At 48.0% G+C, this 22,777-nt stretch overlaps 2 long non-coding RNA genes across 2 annotated transcripts in view; both read left to right on the top strand.

The window, feature by feature from the left end:
- Window positions 1-6,710: 6,710 nt before the first annotated feature.
- On the top strand, window positions 6,711-11,338 carry LOC129384813 (uncharacterized). The gene is made up of 2 exons (XR_008612449.2): window positions 6,711-7,171; window positions 10,820-11,338. It is a non-coding gene; the product is annotated as an uncharacterized lncRNA (long non-coding RNA).
- Window positions 11,339-13,115: 1,777 nt separating this feature from the next.
- The window catches only part of LOC126531483 (uncharacterized), a 41,875-nt gene continuing 32,213 nt past the window's right edge, over window positions 13,116-22,777 (top strand). Inside the window, exon 1 of the long non-coding RNA XR_007599647.3 lies at window positions 13,116-15,833. This is a non-coding gene — a long non-coding RNA (uncharacterized lncRNA). The remainder of the gene's footprint in view (window positions 15,834-22,777) is intronic.

The following is a 22,777-nucleotide window of genomic DNA, read 5'->3' as shown; positions in this document are numbered from 1 at the left end:
CAACAAAATTACTATGTGCTAGACAAAGGAATGGTAAATAACGCTAAAGGAAAGTCTATAGAACAATCGTTACTCAACAAACAGGCATATATTATGGTTTAACTACAATACGGCTGAAATTAATAGGACGCTTACATTAATCAGCAAATCGCAATTCATATGAGCACAGGCACCGCCCTCTGAACGGCACCCTGTATGCAGCACTCGGTACATACCTTTGGTAGCCCTCTAGCAAAGTTTTGTACCGAGACAAAACAGCGAAGTATACACTTAAACAATAGAGTCGGTGCACTTAAGTCAGCAAAACCGCACTACCTATATGAATGAGCCGCAGAAGATGTCGTATAGTCGTGTCTGTCGCATTCTTAGTTATCGTACATGAGCTATCACATAGCGTGTTCATATGAGTGCTAAAAAAAAATATTGCAACAGCGAAGGTGATGTAGTGCTGTGCCACTTTAAGCGCATCCAAAACACAATAGGGCAACTGGACACATTCAATGAAATTGCAACCCTTGCAACACGCTTCCGCATGACGTAAAGAATGCCGCATACTCTCACCGGCGAGATGGTAGTGGCTTCCCCCGCGACACCGCAACACGGAAAACACGCAACGATTGACTCTGCGGTCTCTCGCCGCACACAAGCCGCACAAAGTGAGAACTGGTCTTACACGAGACGCACGCGCGCTTTGTGAAGTGCTACGCTAGAACGAAGCAGCACGCGACAATGGCGTCAAACAGCTTGTACGGTTTTCCATGACGTCGCATTCCTAAGTAGTAACGTAAAAGAGCTCAAAAGCTGTGAAACAAACAAAAAGTTCACCATGCATAAGTGCTCCATTTCACGGGCATTGTTCGTAGGGGGCTTCGGCAACTGGTGTGCCGAAGAAAAAAGAACGAAACAAAAGTTAAAAAAAAAATCCCCACAGCGAAAGGCAGGGCGACCGCGTGTATGCATGCATAAACGGGGAAAACATTGACGAATGGGCTTCCCCGCGAATGGCATTGTTACGCGCTCCACTGCACTCGCGGTAAAATGAAATCAAATAAAACGAAGTGCAACCCGTACAGAATGAATAAAACAGCTGGCACAGGACGACGCAGACAACGACGAAACGACGAAAGGTTGTCGTTTCCACACTTATCCAGGCGCTCTCCGTTATACACGCCAAACCGAGTGGCCCCTGTTTGGATAAACGACGGTTCCGCCGTTGGCATTCGGCCGCAGTGCATAGTAAGCTTGTTAGGACTCGTTTTTCACTTGCTTCTGAATAACGTTATTCACGGGGTCCTGCAGCGCCTCTCACCGAAGCAGCGAGTCTCTCTTTTTCCTTTCCTGTAGAGCGTGTTGACACGTGAAATCAAACTTTCTAGATGGGGCAAGACCTGCACGCTTTGAGCCAGAAGGCCGACACCCACAGGTCGAAATATTTTACTTTCGATAGTTCACACCGGTGACGCTTCGAGCGTTCATCTCCCTCGCAAAATGGCGAAACCAGTGGCGCCCCAAAAGAGCGCGGAGTATGGTAGTGTTGGCGAAAAAAAAAAAAAAGAGAGAAGCACAAACAATATGGTACAAGGTTCGCTGCAGGCATCGGCCACCTTACAAAATAAAGCAGCGAAAGTCAAAATAGTAGACTGCAATAAACATACTAAAACATGATTAGCTCAAGCAGGGACCCTATAACGCAAAACTATTCCAATCTGTTTTTACTCCAATCTCCTGACGTCAAACTTACGTAACCACCAACGGAAGTATCGGCCAGTAACCCGCAGCGTTGTTTGAAAAGCCCAATCAAACGCATTTCTCGTTTATAGGATGTCACTTACTTTTGCTTTCAAAGCGAATAGCATTGCCTACATTGAGCAGTTTTTTAAAAAAAATCCAATTGGCTGAGAAGAGGTTCAAGCGGAGGGAGTTTCGATGGGGCCGAGCCAGCACAGTGAAAGTAGATAACTGGATGAGGTGGGTGGTGCCGGCGTCTGCGATTGGTCCACTTCCCCTTACTTAGCTTAGAATGGCTGGTCGAAAATCGCGGCGGCATGCAACGGAAGGCTAGAAATGCCGCTAAAACAGATCCTCAGCAAAATGGCAGAGCAATGTCGCATGCGTGCCGAAAGGCCTCGATAACATTATATTGCCACGCAAAATATTTTATTATACGCAAATAAATCCATTCTCCCCGGAGGCTCCGAGTAGCCAGTGCCACAGCGATCGGCGGGCAGCCATCTTCTATTCCTTTAGGAACGGGGCAGTCTCCGGCTATTAAGAAAAATTTTCAGTTTTTTTGGGCACATTAAAGCGTCGTTATCGCGTACACGTCACTTTGACGGGGTGAGTTATCGCGGTTTTCTGACGTCGCGTGACTGATGGGCAAAGTGGGAGCAGCCCGAAAAAGTTTCACCAATAGCAATTGGTCAAACGACGCCTTTTTCGTCAATGGTAAAAAAAGGCTTCGAATCAGCAATAATTTCCTTTTCGTTCGGCCCAGCCATGTATAATCAGTGTGCGCATATCATATCAGATGGGGCATTCTCGCGGTTTTAGTGACGTCACGTGACAAGATAGGCGCCGTAGGTGGTGGTGGTTGAAAATTTTTTGACCAATCCTGGAGGGCTGATTGCAGAAGTGGAATAGAAATGTCTGGAACAGCATTACTTTATAGCGCCCCAGGATACATGACTATTTGTGACAATACCGTTTTAAAAGGAATGTCACAAAAATCCTCAAAATCAAAAGTAGCAAGAAATGGGAACATCAGCTTACTTATATGAGCTCACGTCACCAGCAGGACTGGAAGCTACCTATAAGTAGTTAAACAATGTTCGGCAGCATTGTTTTCACAACCACGCTCGAAGCGACGCGTTGGAAAAATAATCACTAATAAAAGTGAGAGAAATGCTTTATTTCGTATGAGTGCTTTATTATTTCGCATCAGCAGCCTGTATGCTGCCAGGCCGGTGAAGCGAATCCTATCATTTTACTAGAAAACTGCGCGAGTGTGCAAAAGAAAACAACTAAATTTCACATCATTTCGCATCACATCGCTGTATAACAGGGTGTATATCAGCAGCAATCATAACAAAGTGCATATGATGTAACAGGGTATATAGCAGGGTGCACTTCAGCGGTAATCAAGAATATACGCAAGATGCGTTAAACAAAGAACGCGCGAAGCAGTTTCTTTGTTTTATTTTTCATTTTCTTAAATAGCTGCGTGTACAGCAAGCGCAAGCGAGAGGGAAGCGCCTTACACTACTAGCCGACGAACGTAAAACTACTATACAAGCAATGGAAACTAGCTGTTTAAAATAGGGTAAATTCGTGTGCTGGTCAATTGCGGGGATGGCAGCTCGCGACAGAGGCATCAATGCAGTTCGTTTCTGGTTACTGAAACATGTCGACTGCCTTCGGATTTACCACGTAACGACACAAGTCCTTCGAGTGTTATAGGGTTTGAGAAGCAGCACAATCATTAACTCAAGTCAACAGTTGTTGATAAGCGCCCGTGTCACACGGGTATAGGACGACGATGTCAACGTTGTAAACATCAGCTATTTGCGCTCGGCTTGCAGACCTATTTTGAAACCACACTTAACCACACAGCAGTTAACAAGCACTGTCCACGCGGAAGTGGCGAGAGCAAGAAGGAATGTCGCATTTCCACGACATTATTGTCTCTGCAAAAGCACTCGAGAAGGACAGTCAGATTGCGGCTCCAGTTCAAGTGTATACTTTTGAGACCACCTTCGTTCCTGCTTTTTTGCTACGATGTGCTCTTCTGTGCGAGCGCTGAAAACTGTCAGACAATCTCGACTTCTTGTGCGCTGTACCAATGGTACTCCATATTCCAGGTGAGAAATTACTTTCCATATAAAGAAACACTGCGGCCGAATGTATTTCCTTTGCAAAAAGAAAAAGCACACTGTTTAAAGAGTGCAGAAAAGCTATACTTTAATTGTAATGTTCTCCAGACACTGTTCCATCATGCCTGATGTATTTTTCTACACCTGTGAAGGTGCAAACTAGTATTAAAGTTTCCTGCGTTTTCAATATCAGCATCATTCAAAATTTAAATATTAAAGAGCAATGAAAACACCAACCAAAATTTATTTTTCCTACCAGGAATATATCTACGAAATGTCTGCCTTTAAAATTTCAAAATATATTAGAAACATTTGTGTACTTCGTCGCAGCGCCCTTTCGCCCCGACACAAACATAAACTCACACACACTATTTCTTTCTTTCTTTCTTTCTTTCTTTCTTTCTTTCTTTCTTTCTTTCTTTCTTTGTCTCACTATAAGCGCAATCTTGGTATCTCAAGAATCACTACGAACGCACCAGGATACATAGTGAAAATTTTATCCTGCAGATCCGAAAGTAGCAGCGAAATTGAGAAACGCATTTAATGCCGGTCAGTTTCCCTCTAAACATAAGAATGCAGAAGATAGTGCGCGACGTCGGCTTGTTTTTATTTTTCTTCTTTATCAACTGCGAGATATTGCCTTGTCGCTAAAAGGGTTAGCTACACCAATATCTTAGCCAATAAATACAACAATAAGCCAATAAGAAAAGTAGCATCAAAATAACAAAATGAAATCTATACTGCCTCACGCAGAAAACGCGACATGGCCGTGACGTCAGTGAACGGAGGTTACATAATCACTCCACATTTATCGAAAAGCAAGTAACCACGTCAACGACCGGATCAAACCCACGATACGCTGCGTAGACAAGCACGCTAGGAGGAGAATTCCCTCAGTTACAAAAAAAAAAAAAAAAAAAGGGTAGTCATAGACGTCGCCTGCTTCAAGGAACGCACGTAACGAAATGTAACGAATAAGAGAGGGAGATAAAGAGAGCGGGGACGTCGCGAAAAAAATCAGCTTGGATTGGGCGGAAGGAGGTCGTTGTTAAAATAAAGCGAGCCCGACCCCTTCTCGCTTTCTTTTCTTCTTTCTTTTTTTTTTTCTCTAGGCCCGACGCTCATTAAGGCACACTTGCACTCCACCCGCCCGCGCACCGCACGGGGACAGCGGCGGAAGGAGGCCGCCGAGGACGGAAAGAGGGCCGAGCTTCGGTCACCGCCGCGAAGCCTAACGATCCTCAGACGCTATACGTGTTGATGCTTTCCCACGGACTGGCGCCTTCTCCGGGTGCTCATTATAATGGCACGCTGCCAGCGTGAAGCTTTCCGGAGCCGAGTCTTTTCCTCCTTCCCCACCCTCTCCCCACGGCCCCTCAACAGCTCCCTCAAACGCCTTCCGCTCGGTTCCAACCACTGCTGAAGCCCTTTGTTCGGTCCCACAGCCAGCGAGCCTACAGCGCGCCGCGCACTCGAATTACATGCCGGCGATCTTCGGCGGACAGATTGCGGCCAATCGATGGACGCTGGTTAAGCGAGCGTCCTCCGCCTCGCACTCCTTGGAGAAGAAACGGACGCTATAGTAATCAATGGAGATTTCGCTCGCTCTCAATAACTGTCCGAATGGTAACCTTCCATAAGGGGGCGCGATAAAGCCCACAGGCACATTTAAAAAAAAAAAAGGAGAAAGAGACAATATGAAACAAAGCGAAGATAGACGCACGTAAGAATGGCAGACATCTTGTGCGGATGTGTCTCAGTTTTTTGCTTCACCCTCCATACTGCCATAATTTGCCCCCTTTTACGCCACTTTTCATTTCTCTCTTTATTTTTACAGGCGTGCAAAGTGATGGCAAAAGACAGGCACCACCATTGGCGCCGACAGATTGGGTCGGAGCAGCAGCGTCTACAGAGTCCGCGACAAGCACACACACACACACACACATCACGCAAGCGAAAAGCTGCGAAGTAGCGCACTCGACGCGCCCGCGACTTCGAGCCTAGTAATCATGCCGTGATCGAGTGCTCGTGAGATCACGGGCGGACGAGGAGACACGTAGCAGTATAAGCGCACTAAGGGTTCTTTATGGCTGCACGCTAGAACGGCGGCGTCAAATGGCGCTACTGGAAGACGAAATTATCCATACAGGTCAAAGTTCTTGTTGTTTTTCTTTCTTTTTTTTTTTCATTTCTCTCTCTACAAAACGATTGCTCTCGGCCGCAGTATTCACGTTTGTGCTGAGACTTCACATCTACGAACTCGCCGGCAACAGCACCTTATTAGTTCGTTTCTCCCCGTTCGCTTTAAGAACGAGAACATTAACGTGATACGCGCGGTAAACGGAAACGCAAAACGAAAATGCACGCCTGGAATATACACGTGGTGCTTGTCTTGCTTGTTTAAAAACAAATGTGTATAGTTTATGTGGCATCAAAGAAGCTTCGTTCATCCGTGAGCGAATAGTAGCTACGGGGGAAAAATAAGAAGACACACAGCATGCTCTAACACACGCAAGCGAAAACACAACGGCACATAACGACGTCTCAACTAGGCGTGTGACCCATAAGAAACATGGAGAATAATAAAGACACTGGACGACGACGCAGAGAGAGACAGACAGTGCCATTTTGGTTAGAATAAATAGGTAAGGAGGAGGAGAGAAAGAGAGAAGGCATGGATGTTAACCAGAAATACGTCTGGTTGGCTACTTTACATTGGAAAACAAGAAAGGAGGAATAGAAAGATGAGATGAAACAGGAAGGGGTGGCGGGGGGGGGGGGGGGGCGTAAAGACGCGGTAAGGTCGTGAACGCACGCGGAGGGCGCAAAGTCAAAGGCGTTCACACAGGACAGTCGCCTTCAAAAAAAGACAAATGTGTCTTCACAACATTGTGAGCCGACGAGCGGTGAGCGCGGTCTTCCAAGTAGCGCCTGCACGGACAATGGATGTTCGTTCTGTCGTCGCAATGCGATAGATAGTGTTTGTCTTTCCGAACGAAACTAACGACAATGGCGCGATAAACGTTCCATATTCTCTTCGCTGGTGCAGACGTCGCACAGAGCCGCTGTTGGGAGGGGGTGGGGTACTAATCTTTTTCTGTGTTTTGCAGGCATTTCATTGTTGCAAAGGAGATGGAATGTGGTAAGTTGCCGCTGATTGGCGCATCATGAATGAAAACGTGCGTCTGGCAGAGAAAAGCAGACGCGACGAGGCTTCAGAAAAAGAAATACATGTTTGCGTGTCATAACAAGTTCATCCAAGACATGCATGTCGTCATACCTATCAGCATCCATCTGGACAGGTAAGACAACTGTGCCCCTTGTTCTTCTTCATTTTTTTCACTCATATTTTGTACCCCATTAATTTCCCGTTCCCCAAGTAAAGGGTAGCCGAACGATGGTATCCTGTGGCTAACGTCACCGTTTTTCCGTTACGTTTATCTCTCGGTATCACTTGCGACACCAGCATCAACGGCTCGGGCAACAAGTGATTTGTAAAGACCCAGGTTACCTTATCTTTCTCTCTTTCGAGAAAAGACAATACCGCCAATTAACAAATAAGGGCAGTATTCCCATTAAATATAGAAGAGTCATGACCAGATAATCAAAGTGTACCAAAGAAACGGAAGGGTCTTTATTTAAAGTCTCACGCGCCACTGAACACAAGAGCTGCGCGAAACACGTCTACGTCCAAAACACCCACTTTCCCTGCAACCTAAGGACTCCTCCCCGGATTAATCGGTGCCCTGTGAAATTATTTCCTCAACGTATATAATACACGCGTGTCTTCAACGATGTGCGATATGGTCGACAGGAAATTCCCCCCTCTCGTGGCTTCCGTGCTCCGACAACGATACTGGATGAATATGTGCCACAAAAGTATCAAGGTTACCAGCATTGCGACTCCAGCTAGCCAGCTGCAGCATCTGGCGGCATATATAGTACGTTCACCGACTGTTCGCTGCAGCACTAAATGCCTGCCTCGAGATAGGTAAATTCTCATCAGCAGTGTGCAATGCACTAAAGAGCTTGCCAATTTCATTAACGGGAGCAGGGCTCACCGCCTGTTGCGACAAAATGAATTTATTGCCACTAACGCATCTCAAGGAGCATGCTTCTTTATCGATCGCGAAGAAGCGACAAGGCGCCAATTGCCTAATAGTATGTCGCCGCCAAGTAACGCCACTTGATATGCCAACCGACGCGAACTCGGAGAAAGGAACGGTGTTCCCCGAAATGGCCGTGCAAGAAGCATACCAAACCCTTCGGTCAGTGCAAGACGGCTGCAAAAGTTGCGCCGGCGCCTAGCAATCGGCTCAACGCAGGGGTTCTCCAGCACGGAACAAACAAGGCTGGCGAGCATCAAAGCAGCGCCGAGACTGGCAGAAGGGGGCCTCCCCGGTCTGCACGAGCGGAGGGGACGCTAACCGCCGATTGCGCGTCCCCGTCGGGAGGGATTAACGCGCCGCAAGCGGGAAGAGCGGTCGCATGAAAAGGAAGGGGGTAAGCCACTTGAGGTAACGGCACGCGCAACCGCGACGGCGTGGGGCGGGTAAGCGGCTCTCTCGCTGGGTCTCGCCAGTTGGGCGCGTTCGTAATCCTGGCTTCTGCGCGAGTCTCCGTTGGTGTTCTAGGGCTGGCGTGCGGAATTGCAAAAGTTGCAATGAGGCAAGACGATTGGCGATGCAGCGGGCCAGTAAGCTGTGTGTCCTGGCAATATAGATAGCGACAGACGATACAAAATAAAAAAGAAATACAAACACTGCTTGGATTTGAAACAGATGACGTGAGCAGGCACAAAATATCCGTGAGTGAGCCCGAACGCACGCACGCACGCGCGCACGCACGCACGAACGAACGAACGAACGAACGAACGAACGCACGCACGCACGCACGCACGCACGCACGAACGAACGAACGAACGAACGAACGAACGAACGAACGAACGAACGAACGAACGAAGGAACGAACGAACGAAGGAACGAACGAACGAACGAACGAACGAACGAACGAACGAACGAACGAACGAACGAACGAACGAACTCACACAGACACACACAAGCACACGTATACTTACAGGCAAACACACGTATTTCTGAACACACTGATTGTTGCGTTGGTGAACAGCACGGCCTAACGCTAAAGCATCAATACAGACAAGTGTCGTGATTGTGTGTAAATAATTTGGTTCTGAATTTTCAGCGAGAAAGTTGAGCGCACTGCGGCGAGTCGCGCGTTGAGGCACCCAGCCAGCCATAGTTTGTTCGTTACGTGAGAGATCGTACACGAAAAAGTAAAGATATCTAGCACCCAGACGAAAGAGGCCGCACTACCTGCGCAAATATGGCTGCATATAAGAGGGCAATACCTCAGAAATTCCTCCAAGCGCCATTCCTCACTCGAGCGAGCAACCTACCGCCCCATAGTATGTTCTTGGAAGCCACGGCACGCAAAGCACGGAATATTCCTCATACCATCACGGTGGGCCTCATCTACTCGAAGTCGAGGCGTCGTTGTGACCGCGGACACCCAGGAGAATGGACGCCTACGTGCTTCAGCTAATGGCTTGCGGCTCGCGGGCGCTACAGATACGGCCATGCATTCCGGCGAAAGTCGACATTCTCAGCAGGGAACGCGTGTGGTGAGGCAACGAAGCCGCATCGCGAAAGAAGGAAGAGAAGCAACGCGACGACATAGATAGAGTTTGCGCAAGAACAAATTCACTCTGCGAGAAGTCGCTTGTGAACGTCAACCACGATGAACACAAGCAGCAATAGATCAAGCAAGCCGCTCGCTACCACGTGGAGCATTGAAGATTGGCATAAATTCCCCGCATAAACGTTAGAATTAAGTTTTACAGAATGAATGAAATTTCTCAAGCGAGAAGGAAAGAGAGTGAATGAAATTTTAGCCAGCGAAAAGAAAAAAGAAAGCAAGATGGTCAACTTTTTCCTCAGAGAAAGAAAACAGTAAACACGTGTTTCTTTCTCCTTTCATTTTAAAGGGACCGACAAAGAAACTTCGCAAGCTGAATTGATCTTTTTATTTACATTTCGGATGACATGTAGTCAAATTTATTCGTCAATAATTGCTTCCTTCGATCAATGGCTACAAGAAACAGTGACGGGGTGATATTGTTGTTTGCTGGCATACCCAACACCTGCTTTGAATGACGATTACTATTTGCCATGCCAAAACTGTAATCCAAAATTGAAAGCTTGATTCAACGCCTTCCAGCACTGATAGCGTTATAGCTTCAGCAAAACATCGCATTATTCGTGGAATGGTACAGCGTACAAACTCAAAAATAAAAAGAAGAAAGAAAGTAAAGAATGAAAGCAGACGATTCAAGCGCTGTAACGGGCATGACACGAAGCAAGTAGAAAAAAATATAATAAGGGAGAGTTGTATGATGCTGTATAACATCAGGGCAGAATGAAATAGGCCGCTACATCGACGATCAATGGAGCGGAGCAAAAGTGAAGCCGTGAGATTTAGAGGCGGGAAGAGGCTTTATCGATGCCCGTCTTTAGCATCAGACAGGCGCCAATGCAGATTATGACCCAGGTAGCGGGGCCAGGCCTCCAAAAAGCCGCCGAGATTGCTCCGCTGGCGCCGTGCAAACAAACCACTGAGGCCCGCCACCGTCTGGAGGCGGGCTGATAGCGGCGCTAATCTCGAGCACAAACCATCCCGCTAATAAATTGTAGGTGTCGGCCATTTCCTCCCCGTTGAAAAACCTGCATCGCCGCATGGGAGGCTCGAATCCCTCCTCTGCTTCTAGCCTTCCGACCAGCACCACCTCGTTCTTGCTCCCCGGTTCCATATTTTACCAATCCATGCCGGCGAACGTTCATAGTTATCGAACTCTTCTAGCGGAGTGTTCTCGATAGATGCAAGACTTTCCTGGGAAAAGAAGGATCAATCGTCTTTTCTTTCTTTTCTTCTAGGATTATCACGGCGACGTGGGAAGCACTACGTCTTAAGTACCACACACTGAAGGCCTGAGGTAAACTCCCGAAAGTAGATCTATCGGAAGATAGTACACAACAAAAACAAAAAGTATAACGAAATGAAAACGACCCTTCAGACTGGCGAGGCGCCTCAAGCCCCTGTAAAGCGTGCTTCACGCATGGTAAACAGACGCCAGGTGAAGCCACAAGGTTCTCCGCAAATTCAATGCAAAGGGATACTTTTCTTCTACCGAAAGGAGGACGGTAGGGCGGTCTATGAATTGGCACCGCTTTTGTGAAGGGTGAAAATCAGCGATAAAAAGGGAAATGGTAGATGGCGATAGGACTGTGAGACGTAACTGCTCGTCCCAAAAAGCAACCATGAGAAGTTTCAGTAATAATAATAATAATAATAATAATAATAATAATAATAATAATAATAATAATAATAATTTATTTTTCATCAATTGTACATGATGGCAGAAGCAGGCAATAAAAGAAGCCGGTGACATTTTACAGGATGCTTCTTTTATAAATATTACGCAAGGAAACACAGCTTCCTAAAACAGTTATTTCTTTCTTGCTTCCTTATTTGTATGTTTCATGAAACGCGGACATACTGCAACCTCGAAGAAAAACGACTGAAATGAACGTTAGGCTAGAGAGTGAACACATCGAGACGCAACGTTTGTTTTGGTGGGGCCGGTTCTCGCGACAATCGAGTCAAAGCGGCACTCACGCCAGTGAAACCAACGGACAGGAATCAGCTTCAGCTAGACACCTGATCAATACGCTATTGCGGTTCTGGCACATTCACAAGCACGCACGAGAGATTTTTTGAATATTCGTGCCCCGCAACAAAGCCGTCGCTGCGGGAGTAGACGGGTATACATATTTACTGACTTCAGTACAGGGAAACAGGCCGGCTCCGAAATGTTCATTTTTCGACGAACCGTTCTCTGCGTGCTGATGGCAGCATGCCCCGTTCCATAAAGGCTCCTTGCGAAGATCAGACGCGCACTCCTTCGGAACCACAGACGGTGAGTAGGTATAGCTGGATAACCATTGAAGGAAGATAGAAAAAAGCGAGAAAATAGTTAGAGACGCGTACGGCTGTACGGCTGCTATGATGTGCCAATTCATTGTTTTTCTGTCACACAGCCCGTCGCGCATCCTGCCTGAGCATCTGATTCCGCTCCTCAGGTTTTGTTTATGACGGTCGGCGAAAGCGTCTCAACGTAAGGACCAAGCAGTGAAAGCACACCGGGAAAGGAACCCTGAACTAACGCACCACTAGTGCACCGCAGCGCTGGCACCTTCAATTCATCATCTGTCTTCTCGGAGGTCGGGGAAGTGTCATCTCGACGAAACCAAGAGAGAGAAAACATGAGGAAATGGAAGGGCACAATATAGCGAAGCAGACGCGGAGGCCAATATAGCTAGCAACAAAGGATAGCGCTTAAGAAAGAACATCAGGCACAGGAAAGAGAGACGGTAGTCAGCAAAAACAAATAAAAAAAGCTATTGGTCTGATAGATAACGCCACCTACTGAACCTTTATTGGCCTCTCGAGAACGTCCGAGCCCCACCCCACCCACTGTCCTGGGCAAAATACCCAGGTTGCTGATTTTCTTTTTTCCCTCTTTCCCTCTGACGGCGAGTCAAGTCATTTGTTTTACTTTGGACTGCTGAAACTAAAGGAGTTCGGCGGATAGTATACAGCATTGAAACAAAAACAAATTGACTGCAGCTCTACGGACAGTAGTACAAATTGCTTCCTCCATGAAAGAACGATAGAGCCCCAGCGAAGCCAGGACCCCGACAGGGTTTAGCATTGAAAAGGTGCGAGACGCCCAACGGTTTTAATATTAAATCCGAGAAAGGCACTCGCTTTTGCCGTCTCGAGGCAACGTTATTAATGATGGCGTGCACTGCGCAAAGCAAAGAACCAAGCCACGACACAAAACAGGTCTGTTTCTCTCCGCTGGAAGACAAGCGAGCCATGAGAGGGAATTAGAAAAAAGAAGTGAATGAAAAGAACGCATGGAATTTTTAAAATACTCGGTAACCTCGGAGTACTTCACAGGGCTACGTCGGTAAGGATCTCCCCTATTTTCCGAGGAACTCTTTCGAAGAAAGCAACAAGATAAAAAAAGTTTTCAGCATAGAGAGGGTGTCTACTACGTTGGAACTTTCAAAATCCCTAACTTTTGCAGGTTTTCCCCGACTGTCTTTACGAAAATTGCCTGGCCAGTTTATGACGTTGGAGCTTCAAGTGCAAGGAAGTATTGTAGTCTACAGCTTGTCAAAGTACAATGCCAGTTCATAATGTTCCGCAACTACTACCAGTACTACCAGTATCAGATGGAATGCACTGTCAGATTTGACTGAAAACCGCGTTTCATTAATCACCCGGGGAGGCTAATACTCACAAAAGCAGCAAAATACACAATTTTTTTCGGATGGCCTAGATTAGGTTGCGAACTTCGCTTCCTTCTAGCAAATCACTATCTTCCCCGTAACTATAATGAACGTACCAATTTCTTTAATTCAAAGCAACCGCGTTGAAATCTTCCTGTATCTTTCCTGAATCTTCAAAATGCGGGAAATTTCATAAACATGACAAGTTCCTGTTGATGTCAGACACCTTGATGGAGCAACGAGGAGAAGTGGACAAAATACGACGATTTGCTCATATTTCCGGTCATACCGGAACGACTCAGAGAACTACTTTTGCAATAAGGCAGACTACTACCACAATTGAAAGCGCGAAGCCCATAATGATCAAATACCAAGAGCATTATGGCGCTGTCACCAAGTCACGTTACATATAATGTTCTATATTTGTAGAAACCCTGGAGGAGCGTTACTCTCAGGACTGGTCTGTGCTAATATGGCGCAACAATGCCCTTGTTTCGATCCTCACACTTTGTTTCGCAACCAACGTAACTACGTACTCGATCAGTAACAGTCGTCCTTTCTAGATTCAAATAGTCGTGGTGAAGGCTCCCTGCGAATACGACAACGCAAATGCCACGGAGGAGGTGTTAGAAGCCAACAGTGCAAAAAAAAAAAAAAGGAAAACTCAACCATGCGCATTTGTTGTTTTAAAGGAGGTCTTCGAAGCATGTTGCATTGTATTCTACTAGAAGTGGGCGTGATGTGTTTCACTCAGAATGACACTGCATGCCGTGCTTTTCTTTTTTTTTTAGTTTTTTTTATGTTTCTCTTTATTTATTAAGTTTTTTTAAACCCCGGAAACAAGCACTCCCTATCGAGTTCGTCTTTGGAAACTTCTTTGGCATCTCTTTATTTTTTTCCATATGACAACTTTGAAAAGTACTTTGAACTTTTCTTTTTACTACTTGAAATCTTTCTTTTGAAAGTGTCAGTTTTTTTGTGCATATATTCACGATACGATAAAAGCACGAGGGTAAAGCTAAATCTAAGGTCGCTGTGTTGCAACACTACGTATCTTCTAGCGCATAAAACGGCGGGCGTCTGCTTTCCTCATCGCTGTAACCAATTTCATCGATGACAGGTGCCAGAAAACACGCCACCGTGAACTACGCTTGCGCTGACATTGTTAATCGAGTTCACAACAGATACAATATAGAACGTTTCAGTACATAAGCATTATTACGAAATCCGTCCAGCAGGAAACAGAAATACGACGCTGGTATGTATTCACTTCTGGTCTAAATTATCTCCGTTAAGCCTTCTGCCGCCTGTTCCCGAAGACTTTGGCGAAGCAGGTGCTCTCGCCATGCCACTCCGGTTTTCGCTCTCAAGGAGAGCACTGACTACTTAAGGAGGGCGTTTATAACCAGCCCAACGTTTCGCCACCACGACCACCCAGCTGAAGTAAGACTCGCAGGAGGGGTCGGATTGATTACTCGCAGTCTAAGGTTGGGAAAGGAACCACGCAATCATCTCGGCGAGACGGCACCTGCAACGTGTGCTCATGCTGTGCCGGAAAGAAAGCGAGAAGGGGAGGTGAGGGGTCGTCGCGAATGTCACTGCCGGCCAACAACACGGCTGCTACTGCGACTCACGAGTGGCTTTCCCTCAAATGAAACAGATCGAATCGAAGAAGAAAAAGAAAGGAAGTGGGGAAGGGGGGGGGGGGGGATGTACAGAAAGACGTAAAGCGGGCGGCCAGCTTAGTGTGGAAGGGCACCCTTCACCCTCAACGCAGAGAGTAGCGAGAGGAAAGGATCGCAACCGCGCAATAAAAAAAAATAACAATAAAAAGACGAGAGAAAAGGGCCAGCCGAAGCAAGAAAGCAGAGCCAACAGGAGACGACAGGCCCCGTTTTATGAAGCCCCAGGCGAGGCCCGGTTGGTCAAGCGCTGGGCGGCGGCAAATGAAAGCGCCATCGGCGCCATGGTCTCCATTAGGAGAGCGCCGCGCCGGAGGAGAAGCCGAAAGCTTCCGCTCGCCTTTCCCCTCGCCCGCCGGGCACCAAAAGAGGCGCGCGCACGCCGGAGGCCGCCGCCGCGAATTAATGACCGAACGCGCGCCTCCAGTAATGGACTCGTAGGCCCGGACCAAAGGGTGGCGCGCGGCCCCGACGCCCACGACGCCCGCGGCGGAGCGGAACCCCGTAGCGCCGCTGACCGGCGCAACCGGCGCGTTTAATGGCTAATTGCGCCTTAATTCGGCGCCGCCGTTGGGGCGCTCCGGGCCACAGCCCCGGGGGACGACGACGACGGACGCGTCGCAGCTGGCCGCTCCTCGCCGGACCACACGCGCTGAGGACGCTGCGGGGACCGGCCGGACGCCGACGACCTGGGCGCTCGCCTCCTGCGGAGATTCGACGAGCACGGCGGCGACGCGGCGCGAACGTCCACGACGTCCGCGCCTTGTGAGGGCCGAGAGGAAGGGGAACGTCCCTCGCCGGCAGCCTATATATGAAAGATGGCGGCGCCTCGACACCCGACGAATAGCCAATGAGGGCTGACCCTTGGAATGCGCCGTCTCGACGCGGGAAATTCGGCTAGCGAACAGGTAAGCGGCCAAGCTTCGGTACAGCACAGGGGCTTGGGCGCGCCAAACCCTAGTGTCCTCGCGGAGAGTGGTGCTGCAGCTGCTTGCTGCGTGTCAGTGAGATGTGCGACATCTAAAATTGCAGCGTAGTTATCAGGGCGCGCCTACAATGCGCTGCCCAAATCGATTTAGAATAGTGATGGGAGAGAAGCGGGAACGTCTAGGGAGAGAGGGAGAGAGAAAGAGAGAGAAGCCATCGTTGCTCGGCAAGATCGTTCGGCAACAGACAAACGCACACCCGTCCCCCGCTATTAGCTGCGGTCATGCGCTCGACAAACCGATCACCTCTCAAATGTGCCACGTCGAGTGCGGTGCGCATACGTACATTTAGTTCTGCTTCTAAAGACAGCCCTCATGGTCACGTTACTAATGTCGATTTCAAACAGACGAACAGATTCTCAGAATCCTATAAATCATCTGGGGACGAGTTCACAAAGCTTCTTCTTTGCAAGAACATATTCTGATTGGTCAGCCGAATTCGATAATATGTTCTCCATCGCTATTGGCTGGTTTTTGTTCTTAGCAACTTCACTAACGTAATTCTTTTTCCGAATACGGGCCCTGATCCAGAGAGAAGGGCCTCACACATACGTTCAGCCCCAATTAATGCAGGAACGCCTCATTATCAGATGGTGATTTCAGAAACAAACAGCGGAGGGAGGGGGTCTTGAGGCGCGAGAGCATCCGAGTATCCATTTTATGATAGTGATTTAGTGCCTTTCCAGTTAGCCACTCCAGGCTTACAAGATAATGAGAGACGCAGACGCAGCCGATTAATATCGAAGTAGGAATGCTTGGTACAGGGTTGACGGGAATACACTCTGCGACACACCTCACGGACTTGGTCATTCAACAGCTACTTCTTTCTCAACTTGATTCGCAAGTCCCGCCAATATAACACTTCGCTAGCTTGAAACAATCTGGAACTGTTCTCCGGAGTTCATCAGAAAAACTTCCTTAAAGCTACAAAGTTGCGCCTACATATGTTGGACAAATGTCTCTTTAACGATAGCATTTTCTTTTTTTTTTTTTCTTTTTTGGAAAGAATCTTTAATTGGCTCCTTCAACTGGCTGCTTCAAAATACTTAGGAGGCCCTGCAATGGTCATGCAATAAAGCGTCTAAACTGTGTAGAGAGAATAAACGGACTCTGCACGATAGTCAACCTTCATTATCGCTGTTGGGGCCTGCTAACTCGAGCAATAAAGCTGCAGTTGTAATTGTCCTAGATGAATATTTCAGTCTGATGATAGCGGTCACGTGAGACCGGAGCGCTATGGAAACAAGAATAAAAGCGCTGTAAGTAATGACCATGCACCAAGACATATATGCAGAGGGTGAGAGACGTTGTAAAAGAAGAAGAAAAAAGCATTACCGTCTCGAACTGGCAGTTTCAGATTCCGAGCGCTAGAATTGCGTGGGGCTGCCGCGGTATAGCGCGCGAGCGTAACGAGACGAAAGCTTTCACTATAAATGTTTTACCCGTTCGTCACTTCAGCTTTAGGAGCACCCCGCAGTCGACAGTCATAAGGTCCAGAAAGGCGCATGCACTAAAAAGCAACACGAACCATGTTGCAGTGAGGTCTTATCCTTGAATAAGTCTGCTTCTATAAAGGCTAGGTCAACGCGTCATGCACAAGAGGAACAAGTGACATCAGCATTTCGAACCGATACAAAAGAGTGAGGAAACGTAGCTACGTCAATCGCCTCTTCGTGCTCCAGAGGGCAGGAGGCCTGACGAACGCAGTGACCTTTGCTAACTCAATATCTTTGCTTTTTGTCTGAAAAAAGGAAAAAGAAAGGAAGAAGAAGAAAGAAAAATCAAAAGAAACAACCGAATAAACGAATGCTCTGGCCGAGGACGACACGATGCTTGTGTCCACTGAACAACCGACATCCGCCCGCCCGAAGCAATGCTAATGGAACGCAAATGTAGCCGGCCCTCGGTGGTCGCCGACTGCTTCGCATCGGCGGAGAGCGCGCGACACCCGATATGTTGATCTGACGGCGGCGCGACAAGGAATGCATCTCGTTGAGGGCACCCTCCATAAGGGATAATGGGGCTCGCTGGGACCGGACCCATCGTCCGCGTTATGATGAGCATCGCGCGCGCGAGCGAGCGCGCGATATGGCCAACGCGCACGTAACGCGGTCCGGGGAAAGATGAGGCCTCGCTCGCCTCGCGGAATACCAAGTCGGTCGGACGCACGGCGTGAGAAGGCGAGGGGAAACCACCAAGCGGACGCGAGCGACGTGCGCCGGGGTTGCCGCGGCACGGGCTGCGCGGGACTCCGTAACGACGCCTATTCTTTTCGGCCAATGGCGCCACCAACAGATGGGAATGCTATTAGGCTGCCCTCGGTTGTCTATACCCGCTGAGAGCGAGAAAGAACAACCCCGGCCGTTCTACGTGTGCGGGGTGTATATCTGCAACGCTGATGCACTCGTTGTTTCAATCAGGTGTCTGGAGACGCCTCGGTACGCGCTGAGGAGCGTTGCTCTCTAACATCGGCATTCAGAGCAGCCGTCGGATTGACCTGACGCCCGCAAGTTACTGTTACGTTATGTTTTTAGCCCTGTTTTAATGCTGATAACAAGACACGATAGTAAAAGATAGATATTCTTCTGCATTCAAGTCTCTCGTCCTTCATATTATTTTTTACATAAAAAAAATTCAGTGTTGATTTAGCGGTGAATGCGAGAGAAATGCGATGAGATTACGTCACACCTCTTTGAGGTCCCGGATCCATAATTTAAACCACATTCAACACATTGAAAACAAGATGTTCTTTTATTTTATAGAAATGAGAATAAAAGAAAGAGATGTAGTCAGTCTATAACGGCGACGGCAGCTTTTCGCATAGCACGAGCAATAACACAAAATTGACTGTCACTTGAGTATGCTTACGTGATTTGAATGCGACAGCCTTGTGACTTTTCTAATTAATTGGTTACGTCCATGAAACGTGACGTCATTCAATGGCACGTACTGTTCACAACTTCATCTTGATCCCCCTTAAACCACCTTGCTTTCATTTGTACCAAACTTAAATCACCTTACGCCACTTTAATCCGCCTTCATTCACTTTACTTCACCGTGAGTCACCTTAGCTTAACCACTTCTAACTTTATTTCTGTATTACTACCGACGTCATACAGCCGCTGATGACGTCCCTGATGATGATGATGGTTGGTACCGCACGTTGCCTGCAACGCCGGCTTGTCTGCCTCATGGGATATATCAAGCTCTCGCATCTACCTATTTATACATATATATATATATATATATATATATATATATATATATATATATATATATATATATATATATATATATATATATATATGTAGTGTTGTTGGCGAGCTCACTCGACACACGTCCTGCCACTTCGAGGAAATAAGTGCAACTGACGATGTAACTGGCAGTGGTGCGGAACAGACCGCAGAGCAGAGTACCATCAGTTGTACTAATATATATATATATATATATATATATATATATATATATATATATATATATATATATATATATATATATATATATATATATATATATATACACATATATATGTATATATACCAAGAGAATCGAAACGAACGAGAGGGCATACTTATAGCAAATTCGCAGACAAAAGTCGAGGCTGGTGACACAAACGTAAGTTCGCACCTTTCGTTGTATCTAACGTGTCGCGGCAGTCCCGGTGAGCGAAGAACCCGACGAAATTGTCACATTGAGTACTCGCTCACATTTAAATGCACCAGACAATCATTTCCAGTAACAGGAAAATAAATGGGGTCAGGCAAACGTCGACAAATCGAACGATATTACGCAAAAAAAGATATCGAGCCTGCGTCTCCACCCCTCCAGCCTATACATCCTTTTTGCAGTGTCGACACTATGCTAAATGAAGAAACTACCTGTCTGTTATAGGAAAACGGCAGTACGAATTTCACAGCAAACGCGGTTATCTGATAGTGCGCTTGATATCATTAAGAAGAAGGCAAGCTGAGCCCGACGTGCAACGTGCCTACAACCGCAGCCATGGCCCAGTGGGTTGGACGCCTGGCTCGGCTGCGGGAGGTGCGTGGTTCGAACCCACAGTCAGACACCCACCGGCTTACAAGACGGGCGTAACCAATCCCCCCACCAGCGCCCGGCTTTCCAAGGGTGCGTTGCTTGAGGGAGAGGTTCGGACAGGCCGCTTTCCTTGCTGTGCAAGAACGAAGACAAACGAAACACGCTAGATAATTAGTGGTTTATATTGAGTATATCAAAGGCTTCCAAGGGAAGCGAAATGCAGCGGCGGAACGGGGACGGAATAGATAGACTAACGAGAAAATCGCACTGGCTCAGGTTGGGCTCGGTTGATGCAGAACAGGGCATAGGTGGAGACCACTCGGGAGCGGTTTTTGTTCCGCAGTAGAATAGAATAGGTTAATGATGATGATGTCAATGAGCAGGGTATGTTTAACGGATTGCTGGTCTGTCTTAATAATGGTCCAACAACCCTCAGCTACCCGCACAGCACGCGATTATATTCCCTCTTGGGTGGTGCATTTCTCGCCACCCGCCTCGCGCTGGCGTTGCCATCTAGAAAACGAAAGGGGAAACGAGAATCGCTGTTCCGTGCGATTCGGCGACACTTCCGCTCACTCGAGGCATAAAACGCTGTACAGCCGCGAAAGACGACCAGATATCCCGTTGGCCAGAACGGGCAATTTCGAAAGGAGAGGAGCGTTTTCAAGAGTAATGGACACTGTCACCGAGAATCCACACTGGATAGGTCTCCCACGCTTCCAGCGTAGTCCCCAATCACAGCCAGGCGTCCCTGCAATGCCCTAGAGAATACCGCGGTCCTTACGAACCACGGTGCTCCTTAGTCGTCGCGAACCCTCCACCCTGCGCGATGTTGGACGTGCAAGGAAGGGGCAGTTAGCGCCATCGCCAGGTTGAATCCCAGCTGCCGAGCTGGAGCGCTATACAGAAACGGTGCCGCGCGTACTCGCCGACGCAGTATTGAGCGCAGCGAACGGAGGAGAGGGAGTAGAGCCATAAAGCACGACGTGACGCGGACAATCCAAGCCGCCAGCAGAAGACTCTGCGTTCAGACTTGCGGTTCGTGCTAGTATACGGCCCCCTCTCTCTAGCCGGAGGTGCGATAGCCCTCGATATTTCTCTTCCGAACATCTGAGCAACGTTCAGTAGTCTTTGGCAGATCATTGTGTCAAATTAAGCAACGCTGCGGCAGGTTGCCCACAAGCGTATATGTATCGCCTTCTTAAAAAGAGGAAACAGAAAATCATGATCCACGAGTTAGTTTCGTTTGAAGAGTGCGTGGGTTGTTCGCTGCTAAGATCTACAGGCAGCAGAGCAAAATTTTGTAGTGAGTGGCAGCAGCATCAAGCATTTCTTGTTTCTGCGTGTGAGCGCGGGAAGTGAAAAGTCACACGGCTGGTAGGAAAAAACAAAAGAGAAGAAAGTGAAAGAATCCGGAGATTATCGTGCACGCCGACAACACAACACTTACAGTCTCGCATTTTTTTCTCACGTTCACACCCTCATCGTATATAGCTGCCACACCAGATATTCACCACCTCCAAATCAGGAAAACGTTTGCAAGGATGCGACCAACTGTTTTCTGCAACCAGGCCCCAATAGACCACCCAGAACCAATGCAAATGAAATACACCTACGGCGACATTATAATCCGCCCGTTCGTGTCTGTCTTGCGCCTTCCACGTGACGAACAAGAGGCAAAACAGCAACGGCGCCTTGAGGGTCTGGAATAAGATCGCTCCTTCTCAGAACGCTGACGCAGCTAACCATAACATTTAAAAAAAGGAAAAAGGAAGAAAGACACAACTAGCGCGGCGGCTAATTCCGTGAAACTGCGGTATCGGTATTCCTTCCCCTCGCAAAGTGTGCGCACGTGGCTACTCCTAGTCAACCCCTCACGTCCGCAATCATCATGGCGCAGGGATCTGCACTTTCTTGGCCTTTCAAGGCAGGCGCCATGCTGCAAAACACGACCGCATCCTCTATCTTACCAACGCTTTCCCTTTCCACTCGTTTTTTTTTTGATCCCCTGAACAACCTATCCCGCAGGCTAAGTGACGTTCGGCATCCGGCCACGGCCGAGGCAGCCCCAAAGATTTCCCCAAAAGTTAAATGTCGATTCCGGAAGGTTATCCCTATTTCCGCTCCCGTTCCTGCTTTTAAACTTCTCCAATGTCCAATTTCGATCGACTGAGTGCCGCGCGGCATTTTCTGCGCCAAATGGCCGCAGCGGCTGCCGCTGTGTGCTAGCAGGACTCGCGGGCGGCGCCCGCCGCCATCCAACTCTGTTCCCTCTCTCTCTCCCACTTTCGGGATAATGCTTCCTTTCGCGTCTTCCGTCTCCACCGCCTACCTTTCCAGCCCTTATATCCGCTTGCGTTTTCAGCCGTGCTTGCTGAACGTGTCCACCTTCTACTAAGTCTTTATTACACTCTTGTTCGTTTTTTTCTTTTGCTCTTTCTTTTCTTCTCTCGCTTCTTCCTTTCATGCCGGCCAGACCGTCCTATTTGTCCTTCCGCCATTTTCGGTCTGCTGGGCCTCGAACGAGGCCTAGCACCGTCCAGCCAGCCAGCACTTCTGCAACTCTAGCTGTACGCCGCCATCCCTCTCCACCTCCGCGCCCCTTAAGAGCGCAGCAGCGCGCGGGCATTAGGAAACAGGAGAGCAAAATAAATCGAGAAGCCACGTACCGTCGAGGGCGCAGCGCTGTCTCCCAGCATTAAGGAGCAAATATTTTTTTTCTGAGTAAAAAGAAAAAAAATTCAGGTAGTAACGCGACAAACTTAAAAAGAGCACGGAAAATGGGAAGACCAGTATCGAAGCAAACGCGAGAGGGGAAGCAAAAAATA

Source organism: Dermacentor andersoni, chromosome 5 (genome assembly GCF_023375885.2).
Source record: "Dermacentor andersoni chromosome 5, qqDerAnde1_hic_scaffold, whole genome shotgun sequence".
Taxonomy (NCBI): domain Eukaryota; kingdom Metazoa; phylum Arthropoda; class Arachnida; order Ixodida; family Ixodidae; genus Dermacentor; species Dermacentor andersoni.
The sequence above is the reverse complement of the archived record's forward strand: the minus strand, read 5'-3'. Positions and strand labels throughout refer to the sequence as shown.